Raw genomic sequence first — 20,751 nt, forward strand, 5'->3', positions numbered from 1 at the left:
TCGCCCCTCTCCTCCCATATAATGTAGCCCATAACAAGCATGCCAAAGAACCAGGAAGTACAAAAGCCTCTGGTAAACAACACAATTTCCTTTAATGTTGAGATGATCCTACACTACTGCTTCATTGTGGTATGGAAGTGTCCTGATAACTCTTGGGGCACATTACACATTCCATGTACATTCTTTATAGTGTTATTTCCTGCTTTTTATTCCACATTATCCAAAATACTGCAACAAATGTTACTGTGTCATACCAGGTATAAATGCTCAAGAGGGTTATAGCATTATCATGAATGGATTTTAATGATTTCATACAAAGTGCAGAACTGGCTGAGTGTCTTCAGGGCCAGATGGATTACATACTAGGATGCTAAAGTAATTTGTTGAAGTACTGTTAGAACTTCTATCATTTTTGGGAAATCTTGGGAAATAGTTGAGGTGCTACAGGATTGGAAACATACAAATACTGTTCCAATCTTTTAAAAGGGGTGGGTGGGTGGAGAATATGATTGGGGAAGCAACCAAACAGTCGGTTAAACTTCAATACCATTTGGGAAGATACTGGTACAGATAATGAAGGAGTCAATTTGTAAGCATCTTGATAAGGATGCAGTGATTAGTAGAAAGCAGCATGAATTTCTCAAGAATAAATCCTGCCAGACTAATCTTCTCTCTCTCTCTCTCTCTCTCTCTCTCTCTCTCTCTCAATTGGGTTACCAGTTTATTGGATTGTAGAAACGCTGTGGACATCATTTGTCTTGATTTCAGCAAAGTGTTTGACAAAGTCCATGATATTTTGGTTAACAAAGAGGTTAAATATGATAGTACCACCAGAAGGATTCATCACCTGATGTTTATCTATGGTTGCTCATCAAACTGGAAGGAGGTTTTGAGTGGTTACTACAGGGCCTAGTACTCTTTAACATTTTTATTAGAGACTCAGGTGAAGCAGTGGATGGAATTGTCTTCAAATCTGAAGATGACAGAAAACTGGAAGGATAACTAACATTTTAAGAAGACAAGAATAAAATCCCAGTTGAGCTTGACAGAATGGAAAACTGGACCAAAGGTAACCTACAAAATTAGAACAGGTAGGGTATGGAGAAAGATCTTTATGTTAATTGCTCCAAGGCTCTGGATTGGGAGGAAGTGAGGTATCCTTTCCTTCTCCCTTTTCATAAGGGTTGTAAAATACTTTTGTTCCAGATTAATTGCTCCCGCTGTTCCTGTAGTTTATCTGATTTTAATTATAAAATCAGATAAACTACAGGAACCAATCATTGGTTTACCATTACCAATCATTCTTTTTCCTAGTGGATCCCAAGAAGTTTTGGCAGCTGAATTCTTTACACCGTCCTACCAGACTCTTTAACGAGACTTTGGAGGTCAGAGAAGATTTTAATTATAATGGGCAGTATTCAATATGGCCCTTGCACTAGTGGGAATTACTACTAGCACAATGTGAAAGTAGTGTTTGCTTGTGCAATTAGAAACTACCTCTTCCGGAATGGGACAGTCAGTTGAGGTCATGGAAGGGAGTTCCAATGACTTTGTCCCATTCGGGAAACAGTAATTTCGGGGAGTTTCTTAAATTGCACTAGCAAGCACTACTTTCCCACTAGCACAATGTTAGAACTGGCAAATTGCCAGTTCTGGATACTGTCCATTATTTTATTGTTCTTCTTCCCTTTAACAAATGTTTTAAGGAACTTCAAGCTATATAGAACATGGATCCATTTTCAATAAAAAAAATAAGTAAATAAATTAAATACAGTTAAAGAGAAAAGATGGCAGGAATGAAAAAGATGGTAAAGAGAGAAAGCACTGCGTAAAGCAGAAGAAATAGAGATCATTGAACCAAAAGGTTGGAGCTCCATAAAACACAGATAGGGTTGATGAAAGCAAGAGAGAGAAAATGTATGTGGAATCAGGGGGGAATCCAAATAAGAATGTTAGTCTAATGTTTATGACTAGTAAGGAAATGAACAACATAATTAAAATTTGGCAAATATGAAATATGAGAGTAAAATGAATTGCCTTTTAAGTATTGCTTTTCTACTTCTTTAGGTTTTTCAAAGAAATGGAGGTTGGAGCCTGATTTTTCAGAACATTTTTACAGAGACTGAATAATATAATGACTTTACCATAGCAAAAAAGAAAAAAGATAGTAAAATGTGGCCAAGAAGGCAAAAATGTGTGGATACATTAAAGAAGAATGCTTGCGTGCTAATGTAAAATATATATGTTCACTGCAATTCTAACGTTTGCCATTCTTACACAGTTAAAGTATTAAAAATGCTACAAAACTGTCATATGCTCCAAGAGCAGGAAGCAATGTTGTCACGTTGGATGGTATGGCTGGTCTCAGCTGGAGGATTATGTCCACTTTAAACATGGCATGTCAAGAATTTTACAGACAAGCAGAGCACAGTAACACAGACGAAAAATAGTTTTGACTGCAAGATATATGAAGGAAGGATCTAGAAAATGGATGCTGATGTCATGTGAACAGAAGGTCAAGGGAACAAGAATAAAAATACATTTTTAAAAGACTGTTTCTCTGCACTCAGAAAATGGAGCATGGAGATGGGGGAAAGGGGCATTCTTGGGGGGCAGGGAGAGGAGGAGACCAGAGTGGCAACCACACACCAAATCCTATGGCTGCCCCAACCTCCTTCCCTCCCACTCCCCAAAGCCTCCAATAAATGGACGTTCTGCTGTGCAAAGGGTCCTTGTAAGCCTCCAAGTTAGAGGTCTTACGAGTAGCCAGGGTGGATCACATAGGATTGCACCCTAAGTACACTTTGGACTATAGCCTTTTATTTATTGATTTCATTTCTATACCACTCAATGGCTGAAGTTTACAAAAATCCCAATTATAAACCTTTCCTCTTACCCTGTTAAAATCAACTGTGACATAGGTCCCATTGGAAGTGAGGATTTGGGACATATCTATTGATTTTATTTTGTTTTGCTTATGGAAACTACTTCCATACTGTTTGATATCCTAAGATCTCCAAGCAGTTTACACACACACACACACACACACCAATATAAAACCCAGTGTAAAAACAGTAAAAAATAATAAATACATTTGAAAGTTACACACACACAAAAAGTTGCATGTCTAGATGAATTTAGGCACTTTAGTGTGGAAAGGAAATATAGGAGTGGGGCATTGTGCTAATGGAATCTGAGCCACAAAAATTCTGCATTAAAATGCTGGGAGTTGTAGGACTTTTTTCTGACTAAACATGCACAGAATTGCACCCTAGGACAACTTCTCTCCAGGCAAACCTAATTATTCAGGAGGTGCATGAATAATATACTGAAAGACAGTGACCCATATGGCCCACAGTTCTTCCATCTGAAATTTTAAGTGACGAATTTTAGCAGCCAGGATGAACAAGTTCATTCTCACAGTCATGTAATAGGACCTCCTAGAAAAGGAAGAGACAAAACATCCTGCTTCAGTACCCTCAGACATTGGAAGGTATTTGGGAAACTACAACTATTTATATCAGATATTCATCAATGTGAGGCTATACAATATATTAGAAAAGATGTTATATTCACTGAATGGCTTGCAATCAGTAAACACATTTTAAGGGGAGGATACCCAGTTCTGCAATCAAGTAATACACAAACCTGAAGCAGAAGAAAATGAAGTTGGCTTCCTAAAACAAATGAATTTTAAAGCACAATGTTTATAATTTGATACAGAGGGAAGGATAAATATTTTCTTCAGCAACCAGTGCCTTTCAGACATAAACTGCTAATTTACATTTGAATATTGGCACTTATGGAACTGAAAAATTGAATGATCATAACTTGAATCTTAATTTTTTTACAGTTGACCATTCTGGGTAGGAAATACATCTGGTCCGTTCAGAGTTGATGCAGCTACCACACTGATGAGTTAAATGATGGTTCCCACTCAAGCTACTGTGGTAGGCTAATACAGTAATGAAGCAATAGTTACAGGGAGGGGACATAGAATAGTTTGACTAATGAGGACAAATCATAATAATTGTCCATGGGTATGGAGGTCCAGGAACGCACCTCAATCCTTTGTAAGAAGTGTTTGGAAATAACACATTTTGGAGACACTCACGCCCCAAGTTCTTCATAACAAAATCACATTGTGCAAACCTGAGAGACTACCTTGCCCTATAAGATCATTATACTCTATTGAGAGCACCCTAGAAATATCATGTGTGATGTGAATAAGGGTAGTGTCCAACTGTGTCATTCTGTTAGTGAACCAATGTTATGCTAGTGGAAACTAGTTTCTGAACTATCCTGAAGAGGAGAATCCAAATAAAGTTACATTTGTGCAAGCATGGTTTCACAAGCCATTATGCATTATGCTTAAGCAATCAATTATGCAACCAGTTTATTAGGACAGATGAGAGGAACTACTTCTTCACACAGCACACAGTTAAACTATGGCATTCTCTACACAAGATGGAGGCTTTAAAATGGGGTTAGACAAATTCCTAGAGCAGAAGGATATCAATGGCTACTAGCGCTGAAGGCTATGTGCTACCTCCAGTTATCAGAGGCAGTATGCCTATGTACACCAGTTGCTGGGGAACATGGATGGGAGGGTGCTATTGCACCCATGTCCTTCTTGTGGAGTTTCTGTGGGCAGCTGGTTGGCCACTGTGTGAACAGAGTGCTGGACTAGATGGAGCCCTGGTCTGAGCCAGCATGGGACTTCTTATGTTCTTAACTCTTGTGCATCCTGTTGTGCTACCCGTTGCTCATTCCACTCCTGCAAGCCATTGTGCAACTGAGTGTTCAAATGCTTGCATAACCCGTTGCACAAGAGTTGTGGGCAACCGCTCTACAACAGAAATATTTGGTGGAGCTCTGCTACTTGAGTTTGCAGAATGATATCGCAAATTGTGAGCTCCACAATTTAAAATGCCACATCCCAATACAATTCCTTTGATGATCCCAACAGGTGATGTGGATATTAGAGGTCTGTATGGTAACACATTTAAAGTGATAGATGCAGAGAGAGAGAGAGAGAGAGAGAGCGCATAACAGTAAGTCATAAACTCATCATAAATCTGGAGAAAATGTGGACTGTGCTTGTACTACTCAGAGTTGTGGATATATCTAGCAAAATGTAGAATGCCCCACGTGAGGTACAACTGTTACCTTTAAAATCAGTCAAAGAAGAATATGGAATAAGCCTACTGTTAACAGTGCCCCTGGGACAATGCAGATGCTTGACCAGTGATGGCAAGGGAAATTGGGTCAGTCTGCTGTGCAGAGCCTATGTTTGGGCTTTGTATGTATCTACTGTAGTACTATATCACCTGTCTGAAGCCAAACTAGTCGATTTACAAAAAAGAAAGAAAACAAAATAAAAACAAAATTTAGATAAAAACACAGTAAAGCCTTTAAAACAACATTAAAAATCATAACAGCAATTTTAAATGTCAAGTTAAAAAATATGCATCTTCACCCACTCCCTGGACACAGAAAGAGTGGGGGACCACTCACAACTCCAAAAGGAGTACGGATTCCAGAGCTTGGGAAGAGTATAGGAGAAAGCCCTTTCCTGCATGTCTGTCAAGTAGGCCTCTGCAAGCAAAGGTGTCTTCAGCAGGGCCTCTCCTGCTGATCTTAACATTTGGGCAGTCCCTTGAATACCCAGGCCTTAAGCCATTTAGAACTTTAAAGGTTAAAACCAACACCATGAATTAAGCCTAGAAACCAGGGCAAATCTCTTGGTACTGGGTTGTTGAGATCACGATAGCATGTGCTAGCTAGCAGCACTTGCTGCTGCATTTTACAGCAATTGAAGCTTCCAGGTTTTCTTCAAGGGTAGCCCCATGTAAGAATGCATTATAGCAGTTTAATCATGATGTAACTGAGGCATGGATAACTGTTGCCAGATCAGACTAACTCAAGTTATGCATCAACATGCGGTAGATATTAGATAAGTACCTGTAGATCTACACTAGTACAGAAACAGAGATTCGGGTTCAGTCCACCTATTGTCCCACTATTGTGTCACAATCAATAATCACATGGGCTTTCCCCCATGTAACTCAAACCCTATCTCCTGGTGGGCTACTGATTCCATAAAAAGTCCCATGTGGTCAACCATGCCCACATGGTCACATTATTCACATGTGCGCCTCCAGCTTGTGGAATTGTACTTCATGGAAGCAGGGGAAATGAGAGGCCAAAGACAATGATACTTGAGAATCAAATGTACTTTGGAAAATTTGAGGGGCAAGTGATATCTTGGTCCAGAGATTAGGGGATCTACCCAGCAGTTACAGAAGGCTAGCTACTAACCATTACCAATCATTCTTTTTCCTAGTGGATCCCAAGAAGTTTTGGCAGCTGAATTCTTTACACCGTCCTACCAGACTCTTTAACGAGACTTTGGAGGTCAGAGAAGAACTTCCCCACTTTGTCACAATGAAGGGGGAGGATCTCATAGTCAGAGCAAGTACCTGAAATGGCGGCTTGCATTCATCCTTCCACATTGCTCCTCTCAATTACTTGATTAAAAACGTGCTCTGGAAAACCCACAAAACAAAATAATCCAGCAAGGACTGGATACTGGATACTGTTGTTTTTATACTGTTTTTATGTGTGTGTGTGTGTGTGTGTGTGTGTGTGTTTTTAAATTGTATACTTTTAATGTTTACTATTTTTAAATGTTGTGAACCGCCCAGAGAGCTTCGGCTGTGGGGCGGTATATAAATGTAATTAAATAAATAATAAATAAATAAGGACATTGTGGAGGAATTTGAGTCCTGCTTCCCCCTCTATTTTGCTGAAAAGTCTGCTTAAATAATCTCAGCCCATAAAAGTGGTCAGAAATTCTGCTAATGAAGGAAAAATCAGGCACAGCTTGTCAGAAATGTACTGGTTTCAACAGCTACTTGCTGTCTATCTAGACTGGAATTATTTATTTATTTTATTTTATCCACATTTCTGTACTGTCCAATGGCCAGAGCTTTCTGGAAGCGTCAGTGCCCCTCCCTCACAAATTATCTGGTCTAGTGGACAGAAAAGAAATGTCTAAGGTTAATCAAGAAGCATAAGAATAAGTACAGCAGGTGAACTAGCACAGAACTGTAAGCTTCAAAAGCTTTTGTCCCAAGTTGTTCTGTAAAATTTTCATAGAATACAAATAATATTGTTCATAAAAAGTTGAAAAGTTATATTTCTCCTTTAGTCAGAAGACACCGTTTTCCCAACTGCTTTGAAGTGATGCAAATACTACCACACTAATTTGTCTTTGTTTATAGCTTCAGTATTTCTTTAGCATTTTTTTATATTCTCCACAACTGAAGAGTGAAAGCCTATAAATTTACATGAAAGGAGTCACAGCTAAGTTCGTGAAGCATTTTGGGGCTCATTTGCTTTTAAAATAGCAAGGATTTTAAATGAATATTACACATGCAGTAATTTTGGCATGCATGGATGATTTATTACTCTAAATTTCACCCACTCAGCAGATTTTGCAGGAATATTTCTTAGCTCCCTGTCATCTCGTAACGTTTAATGCAGTTGTCTTTTTAATAAACCATTTTCCCCCAAACCAGGCACTCACTCAAGTTAACATTTGGTTGTATTTATTACCAATGTATTAGTTGACAATATTAGCAAATATTTAGGGCAGGACCTCTTCACATCTGTCAAATAAATTTATACTCCAAGTCTTAAGATCTATCCTCCTCCCCTCTGCTAAAAGTAGCTGGAGGGAGTCCATAAACAAAAATGCAGCAATATGTGCAGAACTGCAATATTCTATCTAGTAGTAATCAGAATTAAAATCACTTTTCTTTTCTTGTCCAAATACATCATGGAACAAAGGAGCTCAGAGAGTTGGGATTATGCTTGAGTTCTTAAAGTAAGGACAAAAGAAAAACTAAACGCTGGCTGTCAAGAGTTCAAGCCACATGTGTAACAAAGAGTGCAGAACTTGGATTCCTAGATTGGAATGGCGGCGGTGGGGGGGGGGGGGAGGATGCTCCCCCTCTCCCTATTTGAGCTTGAAAAATAAAGGGCAGAGAAATGAGTCTTTCTGACAGGCAAATAACTTGTAGGCCTGACCCCTCCGACTCACCAGGAATTCAGACACAAAGCTCTTTTCATAGTGACTGTCCTCTATACATTCCCAAGATAAGGCGGCAAAATAAGTCCAAGCAGCAACATTCACAAAGCAGAGACGACGCAAAAGGTTGCTATAATCTGTTTCTTTCCTCTGTATATCTGTTGATGCACACCTGGGAGTGCTTATGCAGCTATTTCTCTCTCCCCACCCCCATTCCCACCCCGACCCAGCTCCTTCCTTTGGATCAGAATAAGGAACGGAGGGTTGATCATTCAGGAATCATATTTCCACCCTGGGATGTTTAGGGGAAGTAATTGTGCAAGAATGAAGACCGACATGGTACAGTTCAGAATCAAAAAGTTCATCAAGATTATCTCTTCCCCCTGCAAAAGAAAGAAAGAAGAAGAAAAGAACCCCAACCCAACCCCAAATTCACATGCAAACACAGAAAATTGCGTACATTTAAAACGGTGTTTTCAAATCTTGACTCACCGTCGGAAAGCAACAGTTGCCTGAAGTTAGTGGTACTGTCTGCCCTACTCCATTGCACAGTTTCCCTAAGGCTGACCAGGGCTTAATAGCTCAGAGCTGCCACACAGAGGCCCCTTCAGTGAGATGGCTTATTTGCCTGTCAGCCTGAATCCGAGTTTCTGCACTGTGCAGGAGTGCACTTTGCTGAACTTTGCTAGAATCACTTCCATAAAACTTCTGCAGCAGTCGCCTGGAGGACAGAGCCTGGCTCTCAGAAGCTCCCTAAATACGTGAATCCCCTTTTCTGTTGCAGGGATAAAAGCTTAAAGATGTTAGCCTCCTAGTTTAGAAGTTCTTTAGTAAGGAGTGGGTGGAGAGAACTCTTTTTCAGAACAAGGAAACTGCGCATAATCAGAACTTGGAGAGCTTCCTCCCTTCTTCCCTCCTCTCCACCCCCCTCCCCAGCTAAGCTAAGCTGCCACTGTTCCTTCATAGAATTTAGGAATGTAAAGGGAGGACTCAAAGAGGCCCAGGCAGACAAACCTTTCTCAATCAATTAGCTTGCAACCATTACTTGTGACCTGAGGTCATGCAGCATAAGTGTGTGGGGTGTGCCTGGAGGAGGACCGACGTTGCTTATTAAAACTTACATAACCCAAAGTGTTCTAAAAAAGAAACTCAAACACAACTTGCAAACTGGAGTGACCGGGGTGGGGTGGGGGGAGTGTATTTCCACAGGAAACGCACACAATTTAGCTCAGAGGACAAACAGAGTGGATATTATGATTAGAAATCCGACTGATCCTCTGCATATATTTCTTTTTTAAAAAAACACTACATATTCAATCTGTTTCAGAGTTAGGTAACCTAATTCAATGTTCGCTTTACAATCAATGGCCAGTTCAGTTGTGATAGGAAGATCATGCACTTTTTTGGGGAGGTAATTGTATCACCATTAGCAAAAAGACTATACTTAAGTGAAACTCCTATTTCATTCATTAGCTTAAATTGTGCAGGCTAAAAGAAGATCTGTGCAGAAAATAGGCAGAATACCTGTATTCCAAGAATCCCAGTGTTTTGTTCCAGTACACCACACCATGGGCATTACAACATCATGAGCAAAAACCTCCTAACACTTAAGCACTATAGTGTACTTGATGTCCTCAAGGTATTTGAGGGGTGGATGTTCCTTACAGAGGTCCCCACACTTCAAATATATACCTCTTTATGAGAAAAGGCAACTTCCAAAAAAACCTTTCAGTTTCATCTCCGGCCAGCTCAATGATAAGGAGATGTTGCACTGGAGAAACCATGGAAGTGCCCTGATTTCAGAAGCAGATCTATGACTCCTTTTGCAGGGGCAGACAAGATCAATGGACTGTAGGGGCCATGCACTTTTATCTCAGTCCCCAGATGAGCTTCCAATTCAACTGCTCAAGACTTGTTCCACAAGCTATTAAAAGGGTGGGGGAGGGGCTTTCCATTGCAACATGGGTGAATGCATTCTGCTGGGAACAAGAACCTAGGAAACAAACTGACAGTGGCAACACAAATGTCAAGTATAAAGATAATCCCTCTGCCGATAGTTTAAAACAATTTTTTAAAAAAATCCCCTTGTTTTTTGTGGGGGGCGTAAAATTCAACCAGAACCACGTCAAGATATGGTAATACACTTTTCCATCATTTAGCGCAGATCCTCCATCTCTCTCCTTATCTGTGACTTGGACATGGTATAGCAAGTCCTTCATTGCCAGAGGTACAAACATTTCCATTTACGTGTTTGTACCTGCATCATTTTCTTTGGTCTGACTAACCTTGTGGGTTTCCAAGCTCTTCAGGGGGAAAACCAAAACCAGTCCTCATGGGTGCCAACTGGAGAATGTCCATGTGGAGTACTTTTTCTCAAAATGATTTTTCAACCGTGTTGTTGTTGTTTTAAATAAATAAATAAATAAATAAATAAGTTTATTCCATTCAATTTCTGGTGGCTATATATCACATAATGACATACTCATGTAACCATTTAGAATGGGGATAGACCAGCAGGTGGCCCTCCATGGCCATTTTTGTGGCCCCTTGCTCTGGCTGCCCCCTGCTAAATTAGCAACTATGAGAGCAAAAATAATGACAATTTCACAAGAAGAAGGAAAAAAGGTGCTCAGGCAGTGCACTTTTTGTATGGAGCCAGGATTTGCCCTCTCAGTAAGTCCCTACCACTCAAGAGCATCTTTTTAAAAACATTATGCTTGGAAACAGGGCGAGGCTAAAGATGGGCAGCAGGAAACTCAGCCCGGTTTAGGCTTGACAGATTTGTGGGACCCCACCTAGGCTTGCACTTGTGAACTGAGCCAGAAGTATACCTGAAATCCAAGAAGTTTTTCCATTTTTTAAAAAAATCATATGCATAAATAGAAAATTGAATGGGTTGTGGCTGCAATTTGTGTAATTGCACAATTTTCGGCAGCAAATTACGCAAATTGCAGCTTGAATTTCCAGAATATATGCAAATTGTAGGTGCAGTTTGTGCAACGTTCTATTTATGCATAGTTTTAAAACTGTAAATCTGCAGACTGGCGTGACTCAATGCAGAAAGTGTTGGCCAGCTCGTGGGAAATGAGCAGAAGTCCAGGGCGCTGAGCTGATGAAAGCTCAGTGAACTCCAGCCCCAAGAGTGTTTCTTCCACATCCCTAGCAGTGGGATAGTGGGGGTGAGGGAGTGAAAAGAGGGCTTCCAAAATAGGGTGAAAATGTTTGCCCATTCAGGATGAGGGCAGAAAGCATTCAAAACATGAAATCAGATTTGCTAATGGTGTCATGATGTCATCATGATCACACTGCGATCCCTGATTGGCTGGGATCCCTGTTCCTAAGGCAAAGATGCACCATGTGGGTGGTGGTGGTAATTGATAGAGAAAAGGCAGCAAGATACATGCCTTTAGGTGAATTTTTCTGCAACTTAAAGAAATGGTTTTGTCTCCAAAATTGAAACAGGTGTATGTGTCCTTTGGACACTGACCAAGTGAACATCTCCTTTAGATCTGATATAGTCAATTTCATTACTCCATTGACATGGACAAGGTTGGGCAAACAGCTTCAATTAGGAAATTGAATAAACAGGCTTCTCACATTCCTAGGAGCCCAACCAAGTATGTGTATATAATCATCAAAGCTTCCAATGTTGTTTCACAGCTCCTACAAAGAAGCTTACATGTGTCTCTGCAGAGCAGAGCAGCAAGTTCCTGCTTCCCATCCAAACATTAAAGAAAGAGCCACATGTCACTCATGTGTCTTTTGTTCTACTTCTTAATAGCATTAGAGGAGAGCCAGTGTGATGTACTAGTTAGAGTGTTGGACTGGTAGTTGGGAGATCTGGGTTCAAGTCCCTACTTGTTCATGGAAGCTCACTGGGTGACTTTGGGCCAGCAATAGACTCTTAGCCCAATCTACCTCATAGGGTTGTTGTTGTGAGGATAAAATGGAGAGGAGGAGAATTATATATGCTGCCTTGGGTTCCTTGGAGGAAAAAAACGCAGGATATAAATACAATAAATAAATAAATACTGCCTTAAGCCTCTGTCCCCCTCCCCAAGCAGAAAATTCTCAAAACTTCTCACCTCTCCCAGCCTCTTTTGACAGAGTTTTTGTTTTCTTCCCTCCCACTCACCCCCCAATGAAATGTTGAAAATGGAATAATAGAAATGTTCAGCACAGTATTAATTTAAATAGAAATACAGTATATCTCAGGGTGGATGGTTGTGACCAGGTGGCCTGCGTGCCTGCCTCTTCATTCTGCTGTTAAGGGGCTAACGGTTGATGGGCAACAGTTCTTATAGAGATCCTTTGAAAATGTGGTTCTGACTTTGTCCCAATGTGCAACAGAGCATAACTAGAGCTGACTTTAGGCTATTTAAGGATACCAGAGAGAGCGCCTTCTTCCCTACCAATCAGCCCGGTCACTGAGGTCATCCAAGGGCATGCTCCTGGTGGTTCCACGTAGACCCAGCCTCTGACTGAAGTCCACCAGGGGAAGAGCCTTCAATGTGGTAGCCCCCCTCCTATGGAATTCCCTGCCTCTGGAGGTCAAGCAGGCACCAACTTTGTATTCCTTTTGGCGCCTCCTGAAAGCGTCATTGTTCCAGGAAGCTTTTCCTTAATGACCAGCTATGGTTGATGGTTCACTTTTCATTTTGTTTCTTTTTTAAAAAATATTGTTTTTATTTTATTTTATCTTGCACACCACTCCGAAATTTTGAATGGGGAGCGGTATATAAATATTGTAAATAAATAAATTTAAAAGTCCAATAAGCTTGAATATATATTTTAAAATTTAAGTAGGAAAACAGGCAATAATCTGTTCAACTTGTTAAACAAATGAAAACATGCCACTCAAGACTTTTCAGGGGATAATTGAAAAAGTAAATGCAAAAGAATATCACATACAGAAGTCGAATGTGAAACATATAATGTTAACAAAGAAAATATAATTGTACTCATGAACCCCATGAGTTACATGTAAAGAATACGCTATTCAAAATAAACTACTCTTACTAAGACCTATTATAAAACAATGTTAGGAAAACTGTATTAGAGCTATGACATATAAAAGTTATAGGACACCCAGCTATCCTTCTTCAAATTGGACTGTCCTGGGTAAAATAGGACATATGGCTACCCTAGAATGGGATGTGTAAAATGGCATGTGTGAAGATCAACATATGTGCTGTAAAATCACAGTGAAATGGATATGTATATTTGATAGAGGAGACACTCTTCATTTAGTTATCACACTTGGGCCAGATCCACACCAAGCAGGATATGACACTGAAAACATTTTGAAAACTGTCCATAGAGTGTGTCCTGGGCCCCAACAGTTGTCACTACTGTTATAAACCATTTTAAAGCAGTTGTCCTACATCAGAGTGATGTCTTTAACTATTCTAGTTAGGGAATGTAGGGCCTTTTCATTTCTGTAGTTTCTAGAGAAGATATCCTGTGTTAATAATAGAAACATAGATTTTGACCCCTTAGGGGGTTAAATCATCATCATAATCATCATCATCATTTATATACAGCCCCATCGCTGAAGCTCTCTGGGCAGTTCACAAAACTATTCATTCTGAATTCATAGGATGAGGTAGGCTCGAAACGAGTATCTTTAATGAGTAAATAATAAATTAGTTGCAATTTAGCCAGCAGAGGGCAGAAATCAAAGACAAATGCTTCCCATATTCTCAGAATTTGTTCTCTCTTTACAAGTCTTGCTTCAAAAACTTACATTTTTTTAATTGCTGTTTTCTGGGCATCCTAACTTTGATGGATGGCCTTTAATTCTGTATTTTCCACTAGTACCCAGAATGCATAACACATTACATACTGAATTCTCCAATTGATGAAAACAATATTGTGGAAAATATACAATGAAGCCAGCAACAAAATTAGAGAATGCTTTTAATATAAAATAATGCTCATATGCTGGAAATTATTATATATCTGTCAATGTCTGTCCTTGCTAATAGGTGTTCAACCCACATTTCCTCCCCTTCCGCCATTATGCTGTGCTTAAAAGATGATGTAAATCGAAACATTGAAGAGGAGACTGCAACAGCCTATATTTTTTCCACCTTGAATTTCTGCTTCTGTGTTCAATGATATAAAATAATAGGAGAAGCCAAAATGTTTCATGAAAGGAAGCAATTCTGAGGTTCATGGAAGGAAGCAGTTCTGAAGAACACCAATAGAGAACTGAAATCTAGGCCAGCAGCCATTTTCAGAATAAAGGTGCCATCGTATGGTTGTGCCATCACTAGACAGAAGCCTCCAAATTCAGAGGCTTCTGTGGATCCAACGCCCTGCTGGGCTACTACTGGCAGGGCAAGAAGAGCAATGGTGGCCATTGCTGTTGTGTTTTCACTCTACGCAGGCCTCTGAGCCTGTCTAAATGAGGAACACTGGCAGGGGCACTGGCTGGGGCCAGAAAGGCCATTGGATTCTTTGTATCCTGGCCTTGCCTGACCCCTTCTCTTCCCCACCCACTGGCACACCTCTTTTCAGACCTCTCCAAGCACACTTTTGCAACCTCAGAAAACAGGCAGCATGTTCTCCATTGTTCTGCTGCCTCCCAGGCTGCCTGCACTTTCTGATCTGAAAAAGCTTTTTGAGAGGAATTACCTCATGACATCGTCCCCTGGACCCTAATCGAGGTGCAGGATGCCGAGGAGGTTATAGGCTGCTTGAGAGATGATTGTACAATAGTCATCCACTCTCCTTGACCGCCTCTAAAGTAAAATAAGCACAAGTACTCCAGAACCAAGACATGATAATTTCTCTGAAATGTTGTCTTTTGAATTTCTTTTTGAAAGCATTTTTTTTCTATCAAATTGAATGAGAATGATAAAAAAGTAGGGTTTGGGTTTTGTTTTTTTGTTTTTCATTTTTGTTTTGGCTCAGCAGTATTTTGTAATCCTTCCTCCTTAATTCTAGGGAGGCAGGGCTGTACACTTAACTTAAGTTGGAGAAGTACAAGTATTTCATTTTGATTCATTTCAGACCAGAACTTGCATTTACAACCTGAAACAGAAATGCAAGCACCTTTTTGGGGCTCAGCTCACATATTCCTGAGATTGCAATCACATTCACAAAATGTGCAGAAAATTCTGCGAAAATCAGAAAATTAGAAAAATATGCAGTTCAAAAAATCTGCATTTTCAACACTTGCCAATGGGTAAAAGTGGGGTGCACACTTGAAAGAAACACACATTTAAATGTGCACTTTCCCTGTCTGAACGACGACAAGCTCACATTCAGGAACAGGAACAAGGCGGACTCAGCTGCAAGGTGGAACGGAGACTCCCACTGAGTTTGTGCCTCACTGATTCTTCCATCCTTCCTTTTAATGTCTGTCTAGCAGCTGTAGCTTCTTCTTTTTTTCCATTTTTATCCTAGAGTAGTTGTGGATGATCCAAATGATCCTCATTTGGATCAGGATGTTAGCATAGGGGTAGGATGTCTTTAAGATCAAAATCAGGCCCCTGCACTTACTGTAGAGTAAAAAATAAACAGAAGACCTAACAGCTAGGCTCACTTTTAAAGTAATTTCTGTTTTGGCCCTCATTCTATAGCCAATCAGAAAAGAGCCATCTACCCACTTAACTGGTCAGCCAGGGCTGCTCACGGAGGTCATTTCTTATTCAGGTGCAACCCTGATGCTTCTTGGGCCTGTCCTTTCCCCTGGCTAATGAAACACTTCTCACCTGCTGCTGAACTATTAAGTTTTTCTCTGTCTTCTCTTCATTCTATTGTATGTCAGCCAAGTACAGGGACATGCAAACCATTTCATTTTACGTTGACAAAGACAGCTAAAAAGCAGCAGATACAGAATCTGCTGTCTTAAAGCACAAAGCAAAATTCTACAACTCTGCCTGGATGGCCTGTCCAGTTCTGGGTAATTGAAGTCATGCTCACTAATGTTTAACAGTAAGATATTCAAAACTTCCTTTCCTAAATCTTCCAAAGCTTACACAGCTGCATTTTCTACTTGAGTACTCTTGGTTCTTCAATGGAGAGTTATATTGTTTCTTTGAAAAGTCTGTAGAACACTCTAGTTCCCCTTCTTTTTTCTAAGGATGTGGCTGTTGAAAGCAAAAGTTAAACTCCCCACCGCCACCGTGGTTGTAGGGCTGCACAGTCTAGCTAACCTTGACTGGGTTTTTTTCCCTCTTTTGAAGACAATGATATACTATATGAAACATCTGCTCTCAATTTTCCCCAGCTCCCCCCTTTTCTACTCTTTATTTATCTGAGATGGATTCTTATTATGAAGGTGAACCTATTAAGAACAATACACACACACACACACACCCAATACATATTATCCCACGTCACAAAACGAGCCACAATATATGCATGTAAAACAGAGTGTCAACTGTCTTTCAGCTTAAGGGCTGAATCCAGTCTTGGAGAACTTCTTGGGGGGCTCATTTCAGTGGTGGGTGTGACCCAGGGCTAAATGGTAGGGGGACCCCAAAGTATCCAAAATACCAGAATATTTTAGCATAAAACTCTTATTGCTAGAAATTCAGCTTTAAGATCATAGAAACGCATTCCCTTCACTTCCTGCCAGCCTTTGGAGAAACATTTCAACCTTTCAAAACAGGGAAAATGTGCAAAAGCTGGGGAGCACCAAATGACCTTCAGTCAGGGGAAACGAGGTGACATCTGGAGAACCCCTGAAGGCCAGACTGGGACCGCAAGGCCAGATTTGTCCTGCTTGCTTGAGATTCAACACCTCTGTTGTAAAGAGCATATTTAATAGTTAACTTGATATTAATTGCTGCAAGTACAAATTAAAACAGGGCTGGCCCTACCATGGCATAGACTGATGTGGCCACATCAGGTGGCAGAATGAGAGGAGTAGCAAGCTGTCACTCTTCTATCTCCAGGGGGTGCCCTGGAGAGCCTTGGCAGCTCTCTGGAGAAGCAGTCCTTCCTCCTATCCTGTGTAGTAGCCCACTTCCTCTTACTGCAGCCATGGCCGGGGCTTGTGGGAAATTGGCTGAACTCTTATGCGAGCATGACCAAACTCTCATGAGTGCCCACTCCGATTCTTGTGAGACCCCATGAACTTGTGAGAATGCAATCAATTGAGAATATGAGTGAGCTCTTGCGAGGGCCCCACATCCATGAGGGGGCCCAAGGCAGCACATGTTCTTACTTCAGGTGGCAAGATAAGTTGGGCCGGGGCTGATTAAAAAGGACTATTTCAACAAAGGGAGGAAACTCACAACTGAGTAACAGAGATTGAGACAACCCTTCCTCATCTAGAATGCACATTTCTCTATCTGAATGATATTGTCTTCCACTCAGATCTAGATGGAAGAAAATAAGGCACGTCAGCTTCTCCATTCCTAGAGTCAATGCTGCCAAGGAAATTAATAAAAAACAGAACTACTCAAATTGAGAATATTGTGGCTATCCTACTGAAATCAATCATGCTTCTGTCAACAGTTTCACAAAATCCATGAAGTAACAAATAATTCTGCAGAATTCTCATAATTTTGGTTTTCATGTCAAAACTGCATCTTTGCCCCTGCCGATAGCTGTGCTCGCCAGGCGCTCACCAAACCACCCCCACCTCCACTTACGGTGTTGCATTTGCCACTGGATGGCCCAGCAAACGCCCTGCAAGCACTTCAGGGTTGCTGTTCCCTGGTGTCTCTGCGTTTTCTGGAAATGTAAAGGGGATGTTTGCACAACATTGCAGATGTAAATGGATCATTTACACCTGCAGTTTTGCATAAATGGTCCCTTTAAGTTTTCCATTTCTGGAAAATATGAGCCACCATTTTTATGCAAAATGGCAGCTAACTGAGGGGTCAGGCAACTGCCGGCTGCTAGTGGGCCACACAGCATTTGGCAAACAGGTCTGGTAAGTGTGAAGTGGCTCGGTAAACATTGTCTAGGAGCTGAATGAGAGGAGGGAGGCCACTGGACTCCACCCCACTCTCGGACTCCTATGACATCCCCACAAAGAACAAATCTTATATCTATAATTCAAAGTCAGGAGTTAGTTTGCCATCCCTTTTTGTCTGCCTTCCCATTGACCAATTCTCATGCAACACGCTTCATTGGAAAACTCTTGACATGCAGATTCCATGAATAACAACAGTTTTCACTACAATGAAAGAGGAGTTTATTTATATCTATAAAGCAGCTTCTTCTTCTTCTTCTTCTTCTTCTTCTTCTTCTTCTTCTTCGAGAGAGAGAGAGAGAGAGAGAGAGAGAGAGAGAGAGAGGGGGGGGCATTCAGGATTCCCTGCTGGGCTACAAACCTCTCTGCAAAGAGCAAGACCCTGATGCAGTTTTTTTTAAAAAAAAAACAACAATTCTCATTTCTTTTTGCTTGCAGCCGCCCAAGACTCTTTGCAGAGATGCTTCCGCAGCCTGGAACTCTTCCTGAATGCCTAGGAGAGAGGGCAAAGCCCTGTGGACTAATCAGACTTCAAGAAGCACTGCCAGGTTGGAGAAGCCTCTCTGTAAAAAGTCTCATGCTGCTGCAAGTGCAGAGGGCAGTTTTAAAGTAAAAAGAAAACAATCTAGAAAGAAGATCCTTTGGTCACCTTCTAAACTTAAAAATATAGGTGGAAACCCTGTCCCACAACCCAAGGAGAAAAATTATTCAAAATTCTTCTCCCTGCAAAAAAGGTGGGGGGGAAATCAATACCTCTTTCACAGGTATTGAAAATAGGGGGTAGGGCTGGTACAGCACTAGATACAACATGGTCCTCTCCATGCTGGGACTAGCTACACTTATTGATTTTGACTGATGCAGATGGGCAACAATTTTGTTTCAGTCCACTTTTTAAATAAGAATTTACCAAACTTTGTAAAGGTCTACATGTTTGGCAAAGAACCTGAGATTTAAATATAAATGAACATGGGAGAAAGCAAAACTGACAGATTTGTCCTCACTCTCGCAATACCTCTATTTCACAAACATGACTAAATATGCTTGACTAAAAACTACTCATGTACAGTAGGGATCTTTTTCATCTGAAAGCACTACACATTCCATAATGCTGTGATAAATACTCATGCACAATCATTATTTTGCTATCTTCTATTGCGAGATTTAGAGCCAGGGAAAGAATTCCATCCCTTGATTTCATCATTATGGAATTCAGCAGATATCTCTATTCGAAGCAATACTCCCTCTAGTATGACTGACCTATTCATGCTGGAATAATATTGGTCATCTAGAATATAGCCTAAGTCAGCATGATAGAAAATCAGCGTTCTGGATCATGTGGAGAACCTCTATTGATACAGAAGACTCCCCTCTTTACGAACTCACCCTCCACATCTAGAGGGCGACCAACATGATAATGGAAGTGGGTAAAGCTAGCACACCCTCCCTCCTCACATGTTGATTCTATCCAGTATCTGAATGCCTGAACAGAGCTCATATGGTAAGTGGTGTCCATATATTACAGTAACTGCATGGAGCTTTAGGGAGTATTCCTCCTCTCTGCAACAAAATAGTCCATCATAAGCTCCCTCTGCTTCATTGCTTGACATGAGAACAGGTGTTTGCCTGCCCAACAATATACAAGGCTTTCCTCTGCAGATATCCATGCCTACCTCATAGAAGTCAAGGGTGGGGCTGATGGCATTGCCTATCCAGTGGGGCCAGCACTACAACCCTGCCGCATCTTTCAACAAAAAAATGAATTCTCATCCTCAAGTTCAGATAAGCTCAGATGATTCAAAACCAGCATACTGTTTTCAGCATAACAGAAAGATATTTTCAAGTAATATTTCAATAATTATCAACTAATATTTCAGCAAAAATGGAAACTGCACATGCACCTCATATTAAACAAAGCCCTATGAAGAGAGACTGAAACAAATGGGCATGTTTAGTCTGGAGAAGAGACGATTGAGGGAAGACATGATAGCACTCTTCAAATGCTTAAAAGGTTGTCACACAGAGGAGGGCCAGGATCTCTTCTCGATCATTCCAGAGTGCAGGACACGGAATAACGGGCTCAAGTTACAGGAAGCCAGATTCCGGCTGGACATCAGGAAAAAACTTCCTGACTGTTAGAGCAGTACGACAATGGAACCAGTTACCTAGGAAGGCTGTGGGCTCTCCCACACTAGAGGCATCCAAGAGGCAGCTGGACAACCATCTGTCAAGTATGCTGTAGGGTGGATTCCTGCATTGAGCAGGGGGTTGGACTCGATGGCCTTTTAGGCCCCTTCCAACTTTACTATTCTATGATTCTGTTATTCTAAACATCCTTACTAGAATCATTTGAAATATTCTCATTGGCCACTAAAGTAGACACAAATCATCTACTACAAATCATCCACAGATCTATCAATACGTTGAGACTTACCTTCTGCACACTTCTGATATACATAAATAGAAGGGTGGGTAGAAAGTAGATCTCCAGATGTTTGGGACTTCAAATTACAGTACTTCTGTCCATTGATGGTGCTTGGAGAGGCTTCCGGGAGATTTAATCTGGATGACTTGCAGAAGATCTACAAGCATTTCTGGCTCTCAATTGTTTAACAACAGCAAGCTCTCTAAATTAGACTGGTGAAATTAAGAAAGCTTGGGAGCAGGGAAGAACCAGGAGTGGATGCAAGCTCAATTCTGAAACTCAGGGCCAACATCAACA

General features: G+C 40.8%; 1 long non-coding RNA gene across 2 annotated transcripts in view; it reads right to left on the reverse strand.

Annotated features, from left to right (window-relative positions):
* Positions 1 to 20,751, reverse strand: part of LOC134399009 (uncharacterized) — a 265,250-nt gene that overhangs the window by 189,503 nt on the left and 54,996 nt on the right. The window contains exon 1 of one of the 2 annotated variants that reach the window (XR_010025473.1): positions 8,588 to 8,681. The exons of the other annotated variant lie outside the window; for it this stretch is intronic. This is a non-coding gene — a long non-coding RNA (uncharacterized LOC134399009). Of the gene's footprint in view, positions 1 to 8,587; positions 8,682 to 20,751 lie in introns of those variants that run through there. 2 annotated transcript variants of the gene reach the window in all.

Source organism: Elgaria multicarinata, chromosome 5 (assembly GCF_023053635.1).
Source record: "Elgaria multicarinata webbii isolate HBS135686 ecotype San Diego chromosome 5, rElgMul1.1.pri, whole genome shotgun sequence".
In the NCBI taxonomy this organism is placed as follows: Eukaryota; Metazoa; Chordata; class Lepidosauria; order Squamata; family Anguidae; genus Elgaria; species Elgaria multicarinata.